We start from the raw sequence: 11,046 nt of genomic DNA, 5'->3' as shown, positions 1-11,046 counted from the left end.
AGTAGACAAAAACCTTCTGCTAAATAAAAACAACACAGTGAGATCAGAATATAATAGCTAAACACCCTCATACTCTCATTGCAGGAGCAGTAAAAAGCAGGGTCTCTCTGTATCAGGGGAAAAGCATTTTTCCTCAAGATGTAGAGACATACCTTTGGGAGACTTGAGGGTCCAGCATAGACCTGCTGCCTGCCAGTGACTCTTCTGCAACCTACACAGTATTTATTGTTATTATTGAGATAACCCATCTCCATTTACACTCTATTAAAGAGAAAGAAGAGCTTAAACTTGTATAGAATACAAACCAAACATGCATCTTCAGGCATCTAGTGTTAAGTAAGAAACTGGGGTGGGGTACGGGGAGGCATCATCTCAGTTTTGAAATAGTTTTACTTGGACTAAGAAGGGCTGAGGAAGCAGGACTGCAAGTCCAGTGGAGTTGCTGGTCTTCCTTAAATAATTTTTACAACACCTCCAAAATCTATGCCTCCAAGTCTTCCTCTTCCTTCTTCTTCAAATAAGCAAGGATATGAAGTGCAAGCACAAATGGCAGCACCTGTGTGTCCTGACTGACTGACTTAATCCCCAAAAGGGATTAAGTGAATGATTGTAACTTCTTCCACAGAGACAATATACACTTAAACCGACTTTTTTGGATGTCTGACTAAATTAAACAAACTACAGCCATGGAATATATATAGGGACCTGTTGCCCAGCTCCTGATGGTGGCTCTTCACCCCAAAGCCAATTCAATCTCAAACTTTCCATCACAGCTGCAGGTGGCTGTTTACAAGGGCAGTTCTCAATTTATGCTTCAAGTCTCAGGAAAATTCAGACTGGCTTCTTGGATGCTAATTAAATCTCTTGTGTTTAATTAAAAAAATAAAATGTATTACTTCTTAACATTTCTCATCCCAGACTGTTTACCTTAATCCTTCTGGTAAGTGGCTTTTGCCAAGCGTTTGTTCCCTGCAGGTTACAGAGTGGGACAGAAGTAATGCTCCCCAGACGCTTGCTCAGCTTGAAAGTGGCATGTTGGCCAACACCAAGCAGACACAATTACCGACAAAACTTGTACCAGAAAGGCTAGAAAAACAAAGTAGTTCCTATCTGCGCCTTAACCTGCCCCTCCTTCCCATAAACACAGCAAGGGAAAATATATGCTACCACAATTAGCTTGGAAGTTCGCAGGGATGATCTTACGAGTGCTTGGTGTCTTCTGCAAATGGGCTGAAGTTTTTAACAGCTGCAGTTCAGGCTGCAATTACTTCAGGGGCTGAGTTTGATTGTTAGGTTAGTTTTGTTTAAGCCTGCTTCCCCTCCAGTCCCCAGTCTTCTTTGCATTGTTGTATTTAACATCAGGGCTGAAAAAGAAACAAAGGAAGCGATAGATCCATATTCCAAACTGACTAACTTAGCAGCAAAGAAAGCCACTGCTTCAGTGACAAGCAGTATTCTCAGGGAGTAATGTACTGAACCTAAGAAGGACCTCCGTTCCTCTAAAAGCTGATCTAATAGCTGGTCAAAATTTCTGTGTGGTCTCTAGATGGCACTGTGACTCTAAATAAAGGTTAATCTAAAAATGAACTTTAAAAAGTGTTTGCATTGCCAGTTGGGCAAGAATTCACAGCTGTCAAGTGGCTAGCTTCCATTTCTTTATCTATCAGAAGTGTAGCAATAGCTTTATTTATAGTGCTCAATTACTACTTGGGTCACAACACAAGCTTGTGCTTCACAAGATGCCCTCCTGAGTTTGTTCACAGCTAATATTGTAAATATACCCAGCTGGGTACTGTTACATGTTCTTTCTTAAGTAAAGAAAATAAGCTAATTAGGGACTCACTTGATTGACTTTCTGTCCCTGTAGTCCCAAGGTGTTTTATCAATAGCCAAGCTGCTAGAAACACTTAATGGAAGGGTTAATTGGTTCTTCACAGCTGCTGGGGATCTGTGTGATCAGCGTTAGGGAATTCACTGCTAGCTATCATCTTGCTAAAGACATGGAAGGACATATTATTTAATGTCTTAAATCAGTAGAAATATGTTTTTTCTGCTTTTGAGTGGAAATGAACATTTTGAAAGTGTTAAAATAAAAACCAACTTTCCAGTCTATTACTGTTCAGAATTGCTACTTGCAGAAACACTAGTGTAGGTAGTGGGTGATGCACAAACCAAAAGCAAGTTCAAGATCCCAGGGGTCTTCTGTAATATCAGAGATATTTGTATTTATTCACCTGCTGATTAACAGTGACAAAAAACAGTAACACTGTTTCATTGGTGGAAAGCAGAGTGACACATTTTGTGATGAAAGACCTGGCTTAACATCTGGGATAATTAGTCTGTGTGTTTCGGCTGCAATTGGATCGCAGCTTTAAGAACAGTAGAATGAGAGGAGAGCACATTTTTCCACAGACAAGCTTTATCTGTCCTACTCTCAGATAGAATTTGGAATTAAAGGAAGAGCCAATCTGAAGTAACCTAGTCGATATTTTGCAAAATGAATCCCACCCTTTTACCATTCCCGTCCAGAAAAAAACAAAAGTGAAATCACTTCTTGTTTATGGAACAGAAGTTGTATTTTTTTAGTCCCAGCTCCCCTTCACCACTATTCCTTCTTATTCAAAGACAAGAATAAATTAATGTTGTATATGTATGATAAAAATGGCGCTTCATTAACTCTGCTTCTCATTTAATCAACATACATTGTGGTTCCTTGGAAAAATGCAGATTCTTTGGTTTTAATGAGCTATACTATACCAATAAGTTACAGCAAATGACTTACCATTAAGGCCTACCTGCTTCTTGTTCTTACATGCCGTTCACTTACAAAGGTAATTTCAGTGTTATGTCTACAATATAACACTCCAGATTCCAGAATAGAAACACACATTTTGGCTTGTTGCTACATTACAGTAAATGTACATTACATTGCAAAAGCTTGTTCTCTACTAAGCTAGTAAGCTTATTTTATCTAGGGAACTGAAGTAAAATCCTAAGACAATTCACAAACCAGGCTTACAACTCGGTAGAAAATGTGAAAGGTCATTACAAACAATAAAAGCTGTATAGATAAAGATTTGAGGAAAAAAAACACCTTATTTCTAATACATCTGTGTCATGAAGTTCAGCTTTTAATCCAAAACCACCCATTTAAAGGGGTCCAAGATTTTGAACCAAATCCAATTATTTAAAGGCTCCAGATTTTCTTTCACTTCTCTGAGTCTGATTGAAAAAAAAATCAACAGAAAACATTTTCTTTCAGTTCATATATATCAAAGGATTATTTTATTTTAAGATTTGTGATTTGAAATGTTTCAGAGCTTTGATCTGGGAAGCAATAATGTTTAACCATCGCCCCACTTCCCAGTAAAATATATACCATTTCACAGGCATCCAGATTTTCACTAAGATTTTCTTCTGTTAGGTTAAACAAACTCTGCTTGAGCTTGTTATTAAGCAATTATTGAAAAATATTATCTCGTTAAATAAGTGGAAACTGATATAAGTATTCTTCAGTTAAGTAGATGATGATAAAAAAACACTGCAGCATAAACAGAGTCCTTAGATATGATTAGGCTGTAAATTTCCCGATGAAATAGGGGAAGAAATAATTAGAAAATCTAGGGAACGGTTCAATGGGAACTTGCATCACAGAAAGGTTATTTTGAGCTTGTACTGGCTACACTCAGCTTTTTCTCAGGATCCTCAGGATTAATTCTGGATCAGCTTTATCCATGGTCTTTCCTACAAGTTTTGGTGAGCACACAGTCAAGCAGAGCTCCTTCAGGTTGCACCAGCAGTACCAGCTGGTGTGCTGCCACCTTAAATGAAACATAACAAATGGCATTTGTTGCTTGCCTGCATACAGCCTGCAGGAGCAGCTGCTGCATTTGCACATGGGTGATGTACGCTTCTCAGCAGACATCATGGGGCAGAGGTGGGGAAACCATCAAATACCTTCTTGGGATGCTGCTCAGGTATCTTCCTGGTTTTAGACATCACACTTATTTGCACTTTGCCTGCCCCAGAAAAGTTATGCGTGTAGCAAGTTGGCTTTCTATACACAAATAAGGAGTGTGGGAACTTGCACAGAGGGCAGCCTTTCTGCACCAGCTATGATCAGTTACACAGCAGAACAGCGATCCTGCCCAGCTGGCCGTGGAGAGCTGTTAATGTTTGTCCCAGCCATCTGATTAAGCACTGCCTTGATTCTGAACAAGGGGCATGAATATTTTCCTCTCTTTTCTGATCATTCAGATTCAGGTTAAGGTATTTTACATCTTAACATTTACTATACATTATTTCAACTTACTATTATTATTTTCCAAAAGGAAAACACAGATTTAATTTTGTTTTATCAGGACACTCTTCATAGTTGCAAGTTTTGCTGGAGCTGTACAGAACTTCTATAATCAAAGGGATTCATTACAAGCCTTGAGCTTTTTAACACAGAATTTTCCATGGGGCTTTCCCTAGCTTTCACCTGAATTTCATTTTTGATTCTGTTTCTTTCCTTGTGATGTAATGGTGTTAGTTAAGTGCAAGTAGTTCCTGAAAGGCAAGTTTTTGAGACCAGCCTACTTATCACGCCCTTAGAGCCTCAGCTATGTGGGAATAAAAATGTTGTTTTTGCAGAGTTACATTGTTTAAAGGTAAGGAATGGGGTATTGAGATATGCTTGCAGTGATAAGAAAACTTAGCAGGCGACCTTGTAAAATGCAGCCAACCAGACTCCTTAGAACAATTAGGTGAAAATCACGGTGTTAAGTCAAGTCAGATAAGTGAAGAAACATTATGACTTCAAACAGTAAAAAAGTCAAAAGAAATTTGAAATTTAACAGGCCGGCAACTGAAGGCCGTGCATTGTCTGTGAAGCATCAGATAGATTGTGAACCTGGATTACCCACTCAGTGGGGAAACAGGAGAGGGTCCTGTCATCAAAAAGTATATAAACTGTGTTTTGGAACCAGCAGGTGCGCTCCTGCTTGTAGGGCACCCACCATTGCAATCGCAAATAAATTACTACTTCACTGAGATCCTCGCCTGAGCCTAAGTTATTGGCTATGGAGTGTTTCTCACAGCTATTGTTCTTGGTTTTCTGTCCATGTTTCTCCTTGTTTATGCATAAGAGGTGCTGTACCCATGCAAATTTACAGCCCGGTTACTGTGGTGTTACTGAATCACTAATGTCTTTTGTTACACATACTTCAGCAACAGCCCCAGCTGTCCTGATGTCATCCATGCTCATCTGATCTATTTCTTGTCTTGTGCTTCATTTTACAGCAATCTTTTCTGTCTCTTTTTGCAGGTGTTCATGGAAGAAACAATGTTTGCGTTTGCTTCTTTACCTTGTTAACATAGCTTTTGGACTTATTCATTAAAAAAACAAACAAATGAAAACCCCTACTGTCCTGGTTTCAGGTAGGACAGAGTTAATTTTCCTCCTAGTAGCTGGTAGGGTGCTATGTTTTGGATTAGGATGAGAAGAGCGCTGATAACATGCTGATGTTTTGGTTGTTGCAGAGCAGTGCTTACACCAAGCCAAGGACTTTTCAGCTTCTCGCTCTGTCCTGCCAGCGGGCAGGCTAGGGGTGCAGCAGGAGCTGGGAGGGGACAGACCCAGGACAGCTGACCCAAACTGGCCAAAGGGGTATTCCATACCATCTGACGTCATGCTAAACAAGATATAGGGGTGGCTAGCCGGGGTGGGGGGCCGGCTGCTCGGGGATAGGCTGGGCATCGGTCAACGGGTGGTGAGTGTAATGAGTAAAGCCTTGTTTGTTCATTAAATGTTGCTGATAGGGGGGTTTCAACGGGTGACTGCTTATATCCCCAATATCCTGTTGAAGGAAAAAAACAAGTATGGGAACTTCCTGTTAACAATTGCAGTAGAAACCAGCTCCAAAAAGGGCACAATGGCATCCCCCCCGCGTGGGAACACACATATCAGCAGCAAAGTCACGACCCCAACGCAGAGGAAGACGACGATCTTCATCCTCACGACCACCAGAGGACTGACGAAGACCCCCTAGCAACAGGCCTTGCAGTGTAAGAAGACACCAGGATGTGCCACTAAAAACCCGGAACCACAAGACTATAAATCGAGACTTTGGTGGGCTTAGGGGTGCGCGCCGTTGGCAGAGCAGGAGACTCCCCGGCCGCCCAGCGCTGTTTTACTTATTGCTGCTTGCTGAATTGCTCAAATAAATTGAAATTCGATCTACCCTACCCACAATGTGTCGGGAATGATTTCTACCAAAACTAATTTATAACAAATTGGTGCCGTGACTCGGATAGTGGTAGCTTGGCTGAATCCCTCCCAGGGAAGGCGCGCCCTGCTGATTTTGCGGTCCCTGTCTGGAGGTCCCCAAGCCAACGCACCCCTACCGACGAACCTAAAGTTCCAGCGATAAGTAAATAAACAACCGGTAACCCCTTAATCTTTGTGCACGAAGCTCCGAACGAAGACTCAGGAGTGAGTAAGTATAGGCCGGTTATCCGTTCGGTTGGGGTTGGGAAGCCCAGAGTGTGCCTGTGTGAGACGTCCAATCGAGGACGAAGCGAGTGCGGACTCCCTGGTAGTGCGGTTCCCACCTCCCGCGAGGGACTGGGCCACGAACGGGAGGTGAAGACTGTGTATGTGTGTGAAGGCACTCTGGAAGATGGGACAGAAGAAGAGCAAGTCTTCTGGTCCCATGGGTGGGTCGGAACCCAAGGCTAGGTTGCCCCCGATACCACCAGAGAGCCCGTTAGGGTTAATGATTAAGAACTGGAACAATTACCCCTCTAGGCGGGGTAAGGATAAAGTTAAGATGATACATTATTGTATGGAAGTCTGGGGTGGGAAGCAAATTAGGAGAGACCCCTTATATTGGCCAGTATTTGGATCCCTTGAGGATTGGATCTGTCAGGCTCTAAACATTTATGTGAATTCGAAGGAGCCTTTCAGCCTAGAGGAGAGTGAGTATGCATCCTTATGGATAGGATCTGAGACCCGAGCCAACTTATACCCATTAAGAGAAAAAGGGGGGAGGAGAAGGAATGAACGAAATGAGGAGGAAGTCCCACTTTCACCCCCCCCCTTATCTATCTCCTTCTCCACCTCCAACCCCCCCCCACGGCTCCAAATTACCATACTGATCCCGATTTGACCACAGACACCCCTCGGAGGACTAGATGGGTAACTCGGAGCCAAACTAGAAATCGAGAAGATGGGGGTAGACTATATCCCCTAAGAGAGGTTGCAATGGGAGGGCCCCAACCCAGCATGGGATACGTCTCCATCCCCCTAAATACGGGAGATGTCAGAGAATTCAAGAAGGAAATGGGAAATCTCTTAGAAGATCCTCTTGGAGTCTCTGAGCGAGTAGACCAGTTCTTGGGGCCTAATGTTTACACCTGGGAAGAACTCCAGGCCATTTTAGGTATATTATTCACTGCAGAAGAGAGGAACATGATTCGGAGGGCTGGAATGCGAATTTGGGACCAGCAACACCAGCAGGGTCCTGCGGGAGATCTTAAATGGCCCCTACAGAGGCCTAACTGGAATAACCAAAATGAACAAGATAGGGGTCATATGCAGGATTTAAGGACTATTATTGTACAAGGTATAAGGGAGTCAGTCCCTAGAGGACAAAATATAAATAAGGCCTTTAGTGAACATCAGAAGAAGGATGAAACTCCCACAGAATGGCTGGAGAGATTAAGGAAGAACCTCCAGCTTTATTCGGGACTGGACCCTGGTACACCGGTGGGACAGGCCTTGTTAAAAACGCAATTTGTGGCAAAATCATGGGGGGATATCAGGCAGAAATTAGAAAAGTTAGAGGATTGGCAGGATAGAGGGATGGACGAACTGCTGAGAGAAGCTCAGAAGGTATATGTGCGAAGAGAAGAAGAGACTCAGAAAAGGCAGGCCAGGATTCTAGTGGCAGCGGTCCGGGAAGGACAAAAAGGGCTCCCCCTTCGCCCAATGGGTGTTCCGCTACCACGAAAAAGACCTCTGAGGAGCCAGAGTGATCAGAGGGATCTAAGACGGATAGAATGTTTTTATTGCCAAAAGAAGGGACACATGAAAAAGGACTGCAGAAAACGCTTACAAGATGAGCGAATGTTTAAAGAAGATTAGGGGAGTCAGGGGCTCCATCTACTGGGGACTTCTGGTATAACGGAGCCCTTGATAAAATTGAAGGTAGGTCCCCAGCATCAAGAAGTGGAGTTCCTTGTGGACTCTGGGGCAGAAAGATCGACTGTCCAAATGGTACCCCGGGGATGTCAACCTTCCTCGGAGAAATTACAGGTGATAGGAGCCAAAGGAGAGCCCTTTAGGGTCTCAGTAATAAAAGGGGTGGAAATAGAGACCCCAGCCCAAAGTTGCACAGGATCCTTCTTATTAGTACCAGAAGCTGAATATAACCTGTTGGGAAGAGACCTAATGATTAAGCTAAAAATTAATTTGGAGGTGAAGAATAAAGGGATTGAAGTTAAATTATACACCCTCACGGTAGAGGATGAGGCAAAAATAAATCCCGAGGTGTGGTATTCTCCCGAATCAGTAGGCCGCTTAAATATTAGTCCCTTTGAAGTCTCTATCAGGAATCCTGAGATTCCCATCAGGGTAAAACAATACCCAATGTCTCAAGAAGGCAGGGAGGGGCTGCACCCAGTAATTAAGAGATTACTACAACAGGGATTACTGGAGCCTTGCATGTCACCTCATAACACTCCTATATTACCTATCAAGAAACCTGATGGCTCTTATCGGCTAGTCCAAGACTTGAGAGAAGTCAATAAAAGAACAATACCCAGATTTCCTGTAGTAGCTAACCCACATACCTTGCTAAGCCAGCTGTCCCCAGTGCAGAGATGGTATAGTGTCATAGACCTAAAAGATGCATTTTGGGCATGTCCTTTAAAAAGGGAATGCAGGGATTATTTTGCTTTCGAGTGGGAAGACCCTGCAACCCATCGGAAACAACAATTAAGATGGACTGTGCTTCCCCAAGGATTCACGGAATCACCAAATCTATTTGGTCAGGCATTAGAACAAGTATTAGAGAACTATGAACCGAATCCTGAAGTAACCTTAGTCCAATATGTGGATGATTTGTTGTTAGCAGGAGAGAGTCAGGAGGCAGTCAGGACAGAAAGTATCAAGCTACTAAACTTCTTGAGCTTAAAGGGACTAAAAGTATCAAAGTCAAAATTACAATTTACGGAGGAAGAGGTGAAATATTTAGGACATTGGCTAAGTAAAGGCACTAAGAAACTAGACCCCGAACGAGTAAATGGGATTTTGTCACTACAAGCGCCAAAAAGCAAAAGACAAGTTAGGCAGCTTCTGGGATTGTTAGGATATTGTCGGCAATGGATTGAAAATTATAGTAGTAAGGTGAAGTTTTTGTATCAGAAACTGGTTGGGGAAGGATTAATGAAATGGAGCCAAAGCGATGAGCAAAGCCTAATAGACTTAAAAATGGATTTAGTGAATGCTCCCGTGTTAAATTTACCCGATGTGAAGAGACCCTTTTATCTATTTATTAACACAGAGGAGGGGACAGCGTTCGGGGTCTTAACTCAGGATTGGGCAGGAAAAAAGAAACCCGTGGGATATCTTTCTAAACTTTTGGACCCCGTGAGTAGGGGATGGCCCACCTGTCTCCAGGCAGTGGTCGCTGCTGCGCTCTTGGTGGAAGAAGCGCATAAAATCACCTTTGGGGGCGAATTAAGGGTATTGTCACCTCACAATATAAGGGGGATCCTGCAGCAAAAGGCTGACAAATGGATAACTGATGCGTGGCTCCTGAAATATGAAGGCATCTTAATCTCCTCACCTAAATTGGAGCTTGAAACGACAGCTCTACAAAACCCGGCGCAATTCTTATATGGGGAACCAAAAGGAGACATATCCCACGACTGCTTGCGTAATATAGAAGAACAGACAAAAATTAGGCTAGACCTAGAGGAGGAGGAACTAGCCAAAGGGGAGAAGCTGTTTGTGGATGGTTCGTCAAGGGTGGTCGAGGGAAAAAGGAGGTCAGGATATGCCATTATCAACGGAGAAAACTTCTTTGTTATAGAGTCAGGACCTCTGAGTCCCAGTTGGTCGGCCCAAGCATGCGAACTATATGCAGTATTAAGGGCCCTACAAATGTTAAAAGGTAAAATTGGAACCATATATACTGATTCCAAGTATGCTTTTGGGGTAGTGCATACTTTTGGAAAAATTTGGGAAGAAAGGGGCCTACTAAACTCTCAAGGTAAGGGATTGATTCATCAGGAATTGATCACTGAAATTTTGCAGGCTTTGAGAGGGCCAATAGGAATAGCAGTAGTACATTTGAGAGGACACCAAAAGGGATTGAACCCACTAGTTAGGGGAAACAACCTAGCTGATCAGGAAGCCAAAAGGGCAGCGCTGATGATGATATATACCAAGGAGAATCGGAAAGATGGCCCATCTTGTGGGAAGGATTTAACCGGGTTCCCCTGTTATGATTGTTGGAAGGATTATGGAACAGAGGCAGTGTACTGTAGATGTAACAACCCCCGATATAGCTACTGCCATCTCCATGGGGAGCAACGTTTCATCCTCAGCTTCACTGTGCAAGAGAAAGACAAATTAACTCAAATGGGTGTGAAGGAAATAACTGAAGGTAAATGGGAACTCCCTGATGGCCGAGAGGTTCTCCCGAAATCTTTGGCCCTGAGGGTTATGCAGAAATTCCACGAAAAAACTCACTGGGGAACTCAAGCGCTGGTGGACCAATTTGCTACGAAGTATATGTGTATTGGTATATACAATATCGCTAAGAGAATAGTTAATGAATGTATGATCTGCCAAAGAGTAAATAAGCAACAACTAAGAGAGAGGCCTTTAGGGGGAAGAGAATTAGCCCATAGACCATTTGCTAGAATTCAAATAGACTTCACAGAGCTACCAAAGGTGGGACGATATAAATACTTACTGGTAATGGTTGACCACCTAACACATTTTGTGGAAGCCTTTCCAGTAGCCCGAGCTACGGCCCAGACGGTGGTAAAGAT

The sequence above is a fragment of the Cygnus olor genome (genome assembly GCF_009769625.2).
Source record: "Cygnus olor isolate bCygOlo1 chromosome W unlocalized genomic scaffold, bCygOlo1.pri.v2 scaffold_110_ctg1, whole genome shotgun sequence".
NCBI lineage: Eukaryota > Metazoa > Chordata > Aves > Anseriformes > Anatidae > Cygnus > Cygnus olor.
Note: the sequence above shows the minus strand (reverse complement) of the source record.